Source organism: Dioscorea cayenensis, chromosome 2 (assembly GCF_009730915.1).
Source record: "Dioscorea cayenensis subsp. rotundata cultivar TDr96_F1 chromosome 2, TDr96_F1_v2_PseudoChromosome.rev07_lg8_w22 25.fasta, whole genome shotgun sequence".
Taxonomy (NCBI): domain Eukaryota; kingdom Viridiplantae; phylum Streptophyta; class Magnoliopsida; order Dioscoreales; family Dioscoreaceae; genus Dioscorea; species Dioscorea cayenensis.
In genome coordinates this window covers 8,672,526-8,684,138 of record NC_052472.1, presented here as the reverse complement: position 1 = coordinate 8,684,138, position 11,613 = coordinate 8,672,526, and the positions used below count along the sequence as shown (strand labels likewise).

Sequence of the window (11,613 nt, the reverse complement as noted above, 5' to 3'; positions counted from 1 at the left end):
TCAGAAATGGATGGATCAAAGGCTTCACCTCAGCCTTACATATGAATTTTTGTCGATATGCCTTATCATCATCATGCTCAACCAATCACCATGACAACGAGAAATATAAGAAAAGTATTTGAAGATACAAAACATAGAACCATAAGGAATTAAAATTAAGCCAAGCTTTGCCTTAATGAGTACTTTCCCCTTTCTTTTTGATTTTTTGCTAGTGTCACTATCATTGCCTATTTTCAGATTTGCTTCACAATGGGCTGGTCTAATTTATCCATCTCATTATCAGCCATCGGCATCAACCTCATCCTCATTCATGTCTATGCCAAATGGAGAGAACATTTAATAACAAACTAAAAGGTAATAAATATCTCAGAACAATTTAGATAGATTTACCATAATCACTAACCTCTACAAAATGACTGAAATCTTCCATGTCCTCTTCCTCTTTAAGCTCATCATAACCTTCTACATACTTTTATCTTAGGTTCCTCAAGAAAGGAAAAATTAATCCCCGCTCTATATTAGGGAAACTGAATCACTAAAAATAGATTTACCCTCCAAACCCCTACTTCTTCATCTTCCTTTTCTTCTTCAGCAGATGGTTGTAGCCCCTCCATTTCAAGGACATTATTGTATGCTTGAACAGGATAATTGTAAATGTCAAAATAAACACCTTTCTTTAGCCATTCTAACAATTCTTTCTTAATGCTCTACAAAATATCGATTAGTGTTCATTGTTTATTGCTCAAAGAGGAAAACCAAAACAAAATGCTAATCTATGTTTAAGGCTTAAAGTGCAACCTTATCTAAAATTACAGCCTTTTCTAATAAACTTTGATTAACTCAAGAAAACCTTGGAGAAAAATGGTGTGTCATTTCTTGGTGGAGAACTCCACTTATATACAAATTAAAAATTGATTCCGTTCACATTGTAATTATGAAAAGTATAATTTTACAACACAAAATCTGCTGGTTATAAATGGCTAATTGCAATGCCTAATATCATGCATGCCTAAAATCAAGCATAAAATCAACAATCAATTAGAAATTAGCCAATTCTGCTAATAGACATAAAATTAGTAATCAATTAGAAATTAGCTAATTCTGCTAACATTTTCAGAATTGTCCTTCCTCCTAGCCTCTCTCTTCTTCACTTTCCGAGGCACCGTCATGATCTTCTCCCTATAATAGAACATTATTCATATTAGCATTTAGCAATCAGAAAATTTTAATCATAGTAACCAGTAGAATATAAAAGCAAGAATCAGTACCAAACCATATCATTGTAAAGTTCAATATTAATACCTACAAACAAAATAATATCAAGAATTGAACTCATATAAAATTGATCAAAGATCCACAACCAAGTGATGAGGCACATAAACATAATCTGACTCTAACTTGGATATATGAAATAATCTAACAGATTATTCAACCATTTAACATGTGAATGTTAGGTAATATCGCAAAAATCAAATAACATCAAAAGGGCATGCGGAAGCAATAATAAATTTGTGATATATTCTAATTGTTTTAATGAACACCGAAATTTAATTTAAAAGTCCTAGAAAATTACCTCTTAATGATTTTCTTTTGATGTGCTGAATTTGTCTCTTGGATTATTGTAGATCTCCTAGCGCCGAACGATAGTCCCACGCCTCTAGATCGCACGCCAGAATTATGAGACAATCCCTCTTCTTCTCCAAATAGCGGCTAGGGTTAGAGAGGAAGAGAGAGCTTGGTGATTTTTCTCACTAGAGAATTAATTGATTGATTCTATGGTTAGAGAGTCATATTTATAGAGACTTTATAAAACATGATAAACATTATTCAATTATAAGTTCTATTTGAAATATGAACCATCATAATATGATAAACATCATTCAATTATGAAGTCATATTCAAAATATGATAAACATTACCATATAAGTTCTATTAGAAATATGAGTCCTAATCTAACTAAAACCACTTTTGTCCTTGAGTCCTTATAATTTTTATTATCTATTGAACTCAACCAAAATTTAAATCAAAATTTAAACTTAAGACAAAAACCCTAGACCAATTTACAATTTCACTCATCCCATAAAGTAAAACTGTAAATTGACAATTTTACCCCTCTACGCAAAACGAGATTGATTCTTTATCCCTTTAAGTGTGATTCCCTAGGTTCATTCTGATTGGCAATGGGAGGATACCAAAGAACGTGTGCAAGACCTAGATAGCCCGTGTCCCCATGTCGTAACCTAATTGAACACGAATGAGTAGATCATTACGAACCTTTTTGATTATGATTACCATATGTGTATAAACCTTTCATTTTTGTATCCCAACCGAGTGAGAGCCATGGTAATTGTCAAACTCACTGAACTTAATTATATGCAAATAACTATAGTGGGGTGAGATTACCAAACTACCCTTAGTGTCCCATAAGATTAGTTTGACTAGCTTGGCCAAGGTCTTCTAATCTCACATACTTAAAAATCACATAGGATACTGACTTGTTTACTTTCGAGAGAATGAATTTCTTCTTAGTGATCACTCACAACTGCTACTTACCCGACGTAGTCGCACTTCGAGGTTGACCCTACCGAAAGGTAAACTGAGCCTAACAATTCAAGTAATAGACTAGACGTCACAAATACATTGTGATCATGATACCTCAGGTCTAAGGTCCACTCATATGATCATAACCAACAATCCCAATCATTGATTGTCAAAGAGTAAAATCCATGTGATTGGATTATTGTGAGTCATGTTCGAATACGCCAATCCCAGTTATGCATTTATGACATATGCCCCCACTATTCTATAGTGTTCAACTAGCACTCTTTGTCAAAGTATATGCCATACAAATCCTTACGAACCTTTATCGCCCAATTAAAGATTCTATGATTGTGAACTATTTAAGTGTATAAGTACCAAACCTTTCTAGTGGTCTCCTCTTTATCCCACAAAGAGTAGAAGATTTAACTTAGTACACATGGACTATGATATTAAAAACTAATTATAATGCCATCACAAGATTTATATGAACATCAAAATAAATGGCTATTTAATAATAATAAGAATGTATACCTAGTCTATGAAGATATGTGCAATCAAACTCTACTAGTGTGAAAAGGTTGACACATTATTAGATGATAATAGTGGATTATTGTTATAATCTAGTTAGAGTGTTAACCATTATAGCCTACTTTTGTTTTAATTTAATCAGAATGCTAGAAATTATACAATATACAATTTTAATGGGTAGCATGTTCCAAGTATTCACATGAAATGAACTCCATATATCATCGCTATCATAATTGTATTCATAAATGGGGTTCTAAAAGCAGCATCACATGCCTCACCTTCAATTCAAGTTTCCTCATCCGAATGTGATACTGTGTCATTTTGGTTAGCCGCTGCTTGATTTTCTGCACAAGCAATTTAGGCTAGTATTCCTGTTGAATACAATACACAAAATATTTGATTTCCAAAGTAAAAGAACACACATAAACCACAAAGTAACAAGGTAAGGAATAGTAGTATACCAGATGCTTGTCAATAGTTTCTAGTGCCTTCTCATAGTTCCTAGGTAGTTTAACTCTTTGCCACAATTTATTTGGCATATGTGCCATTTCAATAGTTTTCATGTATAAGTAAAACACCGCTACAAAAAGTACCAAGATGGAATATGCCATGTTATCATATTTCAATGAATAGCAAAGGCTGGTAAAAGAAGAATTCTACATTCTTCAATCCTGAAAATATCAACAATGACCAAACTAATAAATGAGCCTAAAATTCTACCATGTATCAAGGAATACAACTAATCCATGTTGATGCTATGTTTGACAACCAAATACAAGCACTTCAGTAACTTAACCTTCTACACTCTCCACTTGCCTTTGTTAGAAGTTTCATACGACATACACTATTACTTCTTTCTCTAACTCTCTAACTTCCACCTCTTATCTACCTCATTACCATTCACATCTCTCACAGCACTCAGAAACATGCTTCTGTGATTTGAATTTTTCACACAAACCAATTTAGCAAATATGTATAGTATTTCTAACCACACAAATCATCCTCAACTCTAATGCAACAAATAACATCCTCACTATCCTCTTTATTGAGTAATGACCCTAATTATAACACATTCACATCATGCAAAAGCATATGAAAATCAAATCTCCAGTGCCAATGATGCTAAACTCTTATCAAGGATCTCCAATTAAACAAAATAGCAACATCAAGCTCAAAAAAGCAACAAAAAGGGGTTGAAGACCTTCGTGGTCACGGATGGTGGCGTAGTGGCTATTGGCACGTGGGCAAGAGATTCGATTGCAAATGCCCATTGCATTGTAGGGATTCTTACAAAAATTTCCTATCATGATCTCACAAAAAGAGTATAAAAGCATCAATCTTTCACGCAATTAGGAAAACAAACCATGTATTTGAAGAGAAGAAGCAAGGGATGAGAGTTGATGGGTGGTACTTGGCCATGAAACTACAGTGATTGTCCTGATGATCTGCCATATCATATCGTCATGTTGCATCTCCGATGCTTTGGCACCAGCTCTTCCTTTTGATTCAAAGTGGAGATGGAGATGAAGATGGTGATGGAGGCGCATTTGTGGAGCCAAAACGAAGTGGTGGGAGAATATTTGATTACCCCTTGGAAAAGTCGGTGATTATTGATATGTATTTATAAAAATTATATATATATTTTAATATAATCTTATAAAATATATTTATTTGCTTGTTTCTATGATTTAAAGTCAAGTGATAAATTTTCTAACAATAAATTTTTAAAAAGGTACATTGGGAAAATAGTGGTACATTTGAGAAGAAAAGAGGGTGTACATGCCATTCATTCTAAGTGTCCGTTTGGATGCAAGTAATGGTTCTCCCTAGGAGAACCATTACTGACATAAAACCATTGATTTGTTTGGGAACCAAGAGGGAAGGCATGGTTCCCCTCTCCAGCTGAATAAGCATTCCTTCCAAAGTGGTGTGATTAACCATTCCCTTCACCTAAAATTACATATATACCCAACAACAAATGCCAAAATTCTTCAAGTCTATCTTTTCTCATCTAAAAAGGCTGCATAATGTTCATCTTCATGTTTCCCTTACTGCTAAACCTAATGGCCAGATGTGGTCATTTTTTCTCATGATCGTCCAGCAAATTGTTCATTGGAATATCAGGTTTATGGCATTTCCTCTCCTCTACTCAAATACAATTAGGTGCCATTTATTTTATTTTGGATTTGGTTTAAGAATTTTTTTTTTTTTTAAACCATGATTGTTGTGTTGGTTTTATTGAAGTTTGACACTTTAGGTGATATTTTTTTTTTCAAATAAAAGAAAGATCTTTGGTTCCAAGGTAAGATACATAGCTAGGTATGAAAAATATTTTTCAATCGAAAGAACTATTGTCTTGCAGTTTGGTTTTCTGAATATATATATTTTATTTCCAAATGTTTGTGCTTTTTGTGCATTTGATTGATTGGATGGTTAAAGTTTGAGCCTTCTTTTATGTTTTGGCTTGTTTTTGTTCCAAGAATGCATAGATATTTTTATAGTGAGTCTCTTCATGATTCTGAATATTTCTTAGTTCTAGAGCATGTATAGATTCTTTCTTTCTCCATCCATATGTTGTTTTTTTAGCTATAGCCGGAAATTTTTCAGATGGAATTTGGTTGTTGAATGTTGATATCAGTTTTTATGCATTTTATTTGTATCCTTAAAACAAATTTGGTTGTTCTAACAATTTCATTGATTTGTTGTGTGTGTTGCTTGTAGTGGTTTTGTATTTATTTCTTATACTTGAAACTCATTGTATTCAATATTTATGGTTTTCCTTTTGGGGAGTGCATGCAACTTTAGAAGGAAATAGCATAATTAAAATGTTCATTTGTTGTCTCCATCCCTTGAATAAGAACAAGTGAAACATACGTCTAAAGTGAGGCATAACCAAATCTTGGATGCTCCATTATTATTGTTTAGTGTATGAAGTTAGTTCTTGGATTCCTTTGGATTTTTGTTATTATGAAATTAATGTATTTCAATCTAATACTAGTTGCTCAATTAGTAATCCATCCATCACATCACTTTCCAAAAGGACATGCAAATGGTGTGATGTTCTTTGTTTATGCTGCAAGAAAGGTTCTCCATGGCCTTTATGAGACTTAATGATCTTGTTATTGTATAAAGCATGTTTTAGTATAAATAACATTACATATTCTTATATATCTAAACTTTCATTGGTTTATAGGGCATACATGTATCAGTTATGTCAAAGTTTTTTACAGCATGAGAAATCCATAATTCACCCTTCGAAAATATAAGCTGTTACATGTACATTTTCCATTAATTATAAGCCATAATTATTAGTTACTTGAGAATATAAGAAATAATTGAAATTATTTTAAGTTGATATAAACAAGGAAACTTTTAGATTTCTAGCTAGTCTATTATGTTGGTTGTTAGTTAATGAATGCATGTAGATAAGCAATAATTTTTTTAAATAGATTTGTTATTTTTTTTCTATTTTTTTGAGTGTGACAAATCAGTACATAAGCTCTAGAATCTTGCTTGAGTTATTTTAAGGGTGATATTTATATATGATTGATGACCTTTAGCTTAAAAATGATTTCATGAAATGTTGCTTTGTGGTATTTATCATTGGGTTGCTTTTCAGAGGTTTTAATCTTTTGAGTGTTGTAATAATCTTGTTGAAATTGAAATATTTAATTGTCATTTTATATATGGACAAGATTGATGAAATTCACATGTATTTCTTAATGTGCACGTGCTATTTTTACATTCTAAATATCATGATTGCCGTATGTGACAAAAAACAACGTGATAATTAAAATAGAATGATTCAACATGAGATTGAGTCAACATTAGATAGGCGTCGCCGGCAATATGAGTACTTGAAATGGGTGGTTTATGAAAGCGACATCAAATGCATTGATAAACTACGCATGGATCTTCGTTGTTTTCATAGTTTAGACCAATTGCTCATCACTATTAGCGGGTTACAAGGCATGAGAAATATCATGGTTGAGGAGATGTGGCAATGTTTTTAAACATTATAGCACACATGTCAAAAATAGAATAGTTAAATTTGACTTCGTATGATTTGAGGAGACAGTTAGTTATCATTTTCATGCTATCTTGAAGTCAATTATTCGATGCCATGGTGTTTTGCTAAAGAAACTTGAACCAGTCCCTGCAAATTCAAATAATCCTAGGTGGAAATGGTTTAAGGTAATACCTAAGTTTGTAAATTTTTCTTTGTTTCTTTGTACATGTGCCTAAAGTACCAATTGTTTTGCTCACAACCTAGAATTGCGTTGGAGCATTAGATGAGACATATATTCGAGTACAAGTACCTAAAGTTAATTGACCAAGATATAGATCAAGAAAAGCTGAAATCGCTACAAATGTACTTGGGTTTCTAGCCAAGACATGCAATTTACATATATTTTGACGGGCTCGGGAGGGTTCTGCGCATGATGGCCAAGTTCTTAAGGATGTTGTTACAAGGCCAAATGGATTAAAGGTTCCAAGTGGTAAATGCAATATATCATCATTACTCTTAAATTTTTTATTGTTTAAAAAAATTATACCTAACAATAAATACATGTGTGTTTGTTAATTAGGTCACTATTATTTGGTTGATGCCGGGTATGAAAATTGTCCTAGATTTCTTGCACCTTTTCAAGGTCAACAATACCACTTGAGTTCTTCGACTGATAGACATTGACCATCAACGCCTGAAGAGTTTTTCAACATGAAACATGCTAGTGCTAGAAACATAATTGAGAGGACCTTTGGTCTTTGAAAAAATTGTTGGAAAAATTCTAGCAAGTCCAAGTTTCTACAACATAACCACCCAACGACATATTATTCATACATGTTTCTTATGACACAATTTTATTAGAAGAGAGATGATAAAAGATCCTACTAAGGATGAAATTGATGCTTTGCCCTTGGAGACACAGCATCCAAGATGATATTGATAACATTACAGCTATTGAGCCATCAGATGAATGGACTCAATATAGACTTGATATGGCTATTGACATGTTTAACTTGTCACACTTAAGTTGACTTTGTTATTAGATCTCTATTGCTATGGACACCTATATGTATTGATTTTTTTTTGGCTATGTCTTTTTGCATTAATACATTTTAATATTAATATCATACATTTATAAATATACTTGAATTACTTTATAGCTATGCCTTGAATTCTTATATATGATAGTGTTGTGTTTTATTATTATTGTTATTTCTTATCATTGTTTTCCTTTTAGTATGGACACAAAGTCACAACAAAGGGGATAGAGGACAAAATAAACATTATTGGACCCCTGATGAAGATAAAGCTCTAAATGATGCATTGGTTAAGCTTTCTATGGACCCATTGTAGCGGACTGAAAATGGGTTTCACGGTGGGTATCTCTTTCAATTAGAAAAGATGATAAAAGAAAAAAAATCCTACAAACCATGCTAAAAGCTACATAGAATATTGCATCTCCCGTGAAGCCTTTGAGAACTAAAACTACTGCCATATGTGGTACTCTATGCATGAGTTGTTTTGATTGGAATTATGAAAATAACACTATCATGTGTGACAAAGGTGCTTATGATGAATATGTGAGGGTAGGGATAATGATATTTGGTAAATTTTCTTTAACAAGATATACTTATTGTTAATATGTCTGATTTTCTTTTGGAATGCACTACAGGCTCATAAGGAAGCAGCTGGATTATATAACAAATCTTTTCCATTTTTTAATGACCTTGCCCCAGTCTCCACCAAGGATACGGCATTTGGTAGTAGTGCGCGTGATATTGGAGACTATTCAAGCCAATATGAAAATGAAGTTAACATTATATTGGAGAAGGGTGCAGGCCTATCTCAAATGCCCATGGATCATTTCTTCATGCACATGCAAGAGCCATCGCAAGAGCCAACTGAATCCCCATCCCCTATTCCATCTGATAGTAGCACCTCAAAGACATCAAGGCGCCGTAAAAGGAAAAGGCTTACTCTGGATCCAACAATGGAGCAAATTTCATCAAATTTTTGTAGTTTTGTTGATGTAGTTGGTCCATAGTTCAAAGCACTAGCAAATGATGGAAATCACAAAGCTGAATCTACTGCTCGCAATGTTGAGATTGCATCCCACAATGAAGCAGCTGGTGCAAAAATTGAAGACAAAAAGAAATTACTAGGTGAAGTACTTTTCACAATTGATGGACTTACTGATGATGAAGCATTATTTATAATACGGGTCTTGGAAAAAGATGAAGATCAACTCAAAGTATTTTGGGATCTTCCAAACGACAAGAAGCTAGGGTTTTGTTGAATACTCATGACACGAATGTCTTTTTTCCCACCAAATGTGTAAACTTTCTTGGTAAGGATGATATTTATTACTTTTGTAAATATATAATTCATGTTAGTAATCCATGATTCACTTTTATTTAGTGTTTTATAGGATATGATGCTTGCCGAGGCTTAACCCATGCTTTTAACGACAACTACTTGACTCAATTTTGGTGACAAATATCGGTGTAGAATTTTATGAGAAACCTTTCTGTATCATAAAGCATATGATTCTATACATTATGGTGTGTCTTTTTTCTAAAGAAAATACTTTAGCTTGTGAACTTTATTATCCAAGCTTGTTTAATATTCTCAAATATCTATTGTCAGGCTATTAGGCACAATTTGACACTCACTGTTTTTTTTTCTTCAATTTGCATGTCTTCAAGATTGATTTATTTTTATGCTCATTGTTTCATTCATTTTACAATAGTTAAACCGGATGCATGCTTTTTTCATTCATTTATTATCAAATTGTTTATTTTCATTCATTTTCTAAGTTGTCAAATTGTATATTTGATTCACTTCTTAAGTAATGTTTTTAGTATACTATGTAATCACATAGTGATTTTTTTAAATTAACTAATAAATTATTTGTGTAAGAATATAAATAAAGTAATTAACTTAGATTTCTAATTTTACAAGTTTAATTGAAATAAGTCAAAAATATGTTAAAAATAATTTATTTGATTCAAAGGCCATATCATGATGAATTGAACCTTATGGCTGTTAGTTTAAGTAATTAATTATAATATTTAAAATAATAATTAATTAAATTATTTTATAAGTATACATAAATACATATTTATCACTTAAACATACTTAAAATATCTATTATTTTATAATAAGGGCATCAAAGTAATTTTATACTATCTTATATTTTCAAGTTTCCCATTCCCGATAAACTCCTATTTCATTACCCTCCCATCCAAACAAAGTTTCCACTTCCATTCCCATCCTTTCATTCTTATCTCCATTCACATTCCCATTCCCCTCTCATTCCCAATCCGTGAGCCAAACGGACACTAAGTTCATTGTAAGTGAGGGAAGTGATCATAGACTATGGTAGTACATGGCATTAGTACACGTATCTCTTGTAGTTAGTGCTTACCATTTCTCACTTCGATTTATTCTTTGCTTTATTTCTGAGTTAGTTGTGATAATACTCCTATAATAAAGGAGTCTTGTTAGGTGTCTTCATGTGTTTTAAGCTTTATCTTTGCAATCAATAGAGTATCACATTCTCATAATCCTTTTTGGTATCAAAGATCTTTATCTCATACTAGTTTGATCCATTTTTTTTTTCTTACCTGTCTTACGCACCAATCATCCCACACATCCAATGGCCTCCTCTGCTAAGCAAACTTCTATTCTCAATGTTGATAATACAACACCAATTCAAACCTTCCTCACAGTTTCTTATTAAATTGCAAGGTAGCTCTAATTTTTCTACTTGGAAGACCCAATAGAAGTTGCTTCTCGATGGCCACTAACTCACTGGGCATCTCGATGGTTCTACACCTTGCCCAACAAAATCAATCACTTACAACAACACAACTGAAATCAATCCAGTGTATTACCTTTGGGTTCATTAGGATTGCCTCATTCACCAAGCAATGACACCCTCTATTAACAGTATTATTGCATCCACCCTCATTGGCGCATCCAATGTTGAGAAAGCCTGGGACCTTCTTACACCACCTGTGCCAATAACAATTATACACCACAAAGAGTTGCTCTTGTTCGTCATTGACACATTATAGAAACAACAAGAACATTACTATATAAAGATTCTCTTCCATCCAATCTTTTAATCATTTGCTTGTCACTATGCAGTATATCTCATCAATTGTCTACAAACCTCAATTTGACACTATCGTTATCCTTTTGAAACCCTATTCCAAGAAAAACTAGATTATCATTCCTTAAAAATCTTAGGGTATCTTTTATTATTCATGGCTCAAGCATATTCTAAAAACAACTTGAACCGAGATCGAATCCCTTTGTTCACTTGGGCTTGCCTATCACTCATCATTGTCACCAACGCTTTGATCCTCTTATGTCTAAACTTTATTTGTCTCATGATGTGATTTTTCTATATAAAACGTGTTTCCTTCAAAATCATGTCTTCAAATATTTCAAAAAAAATTTAAAAATTTAGCATGGGATCACTTGTCATCCAAAAATCATCATCAGACTCAATCACTATCTAATCACTC

The 11,613-nt window shown here is 32.7% G+C and overlaps 1 pseudogene; it reads right to left on the bottom strand.

Annotated features, from left to right (window-relative positions):
* Positions 1-279: 279 nt before the first annotated feature.
* Positions 280-4,541, bottom strand: LOC120272331 (annotated as a pseudogene).
* Positions 4,542-11,613: the final 7,072 nt, after the last annotated feature.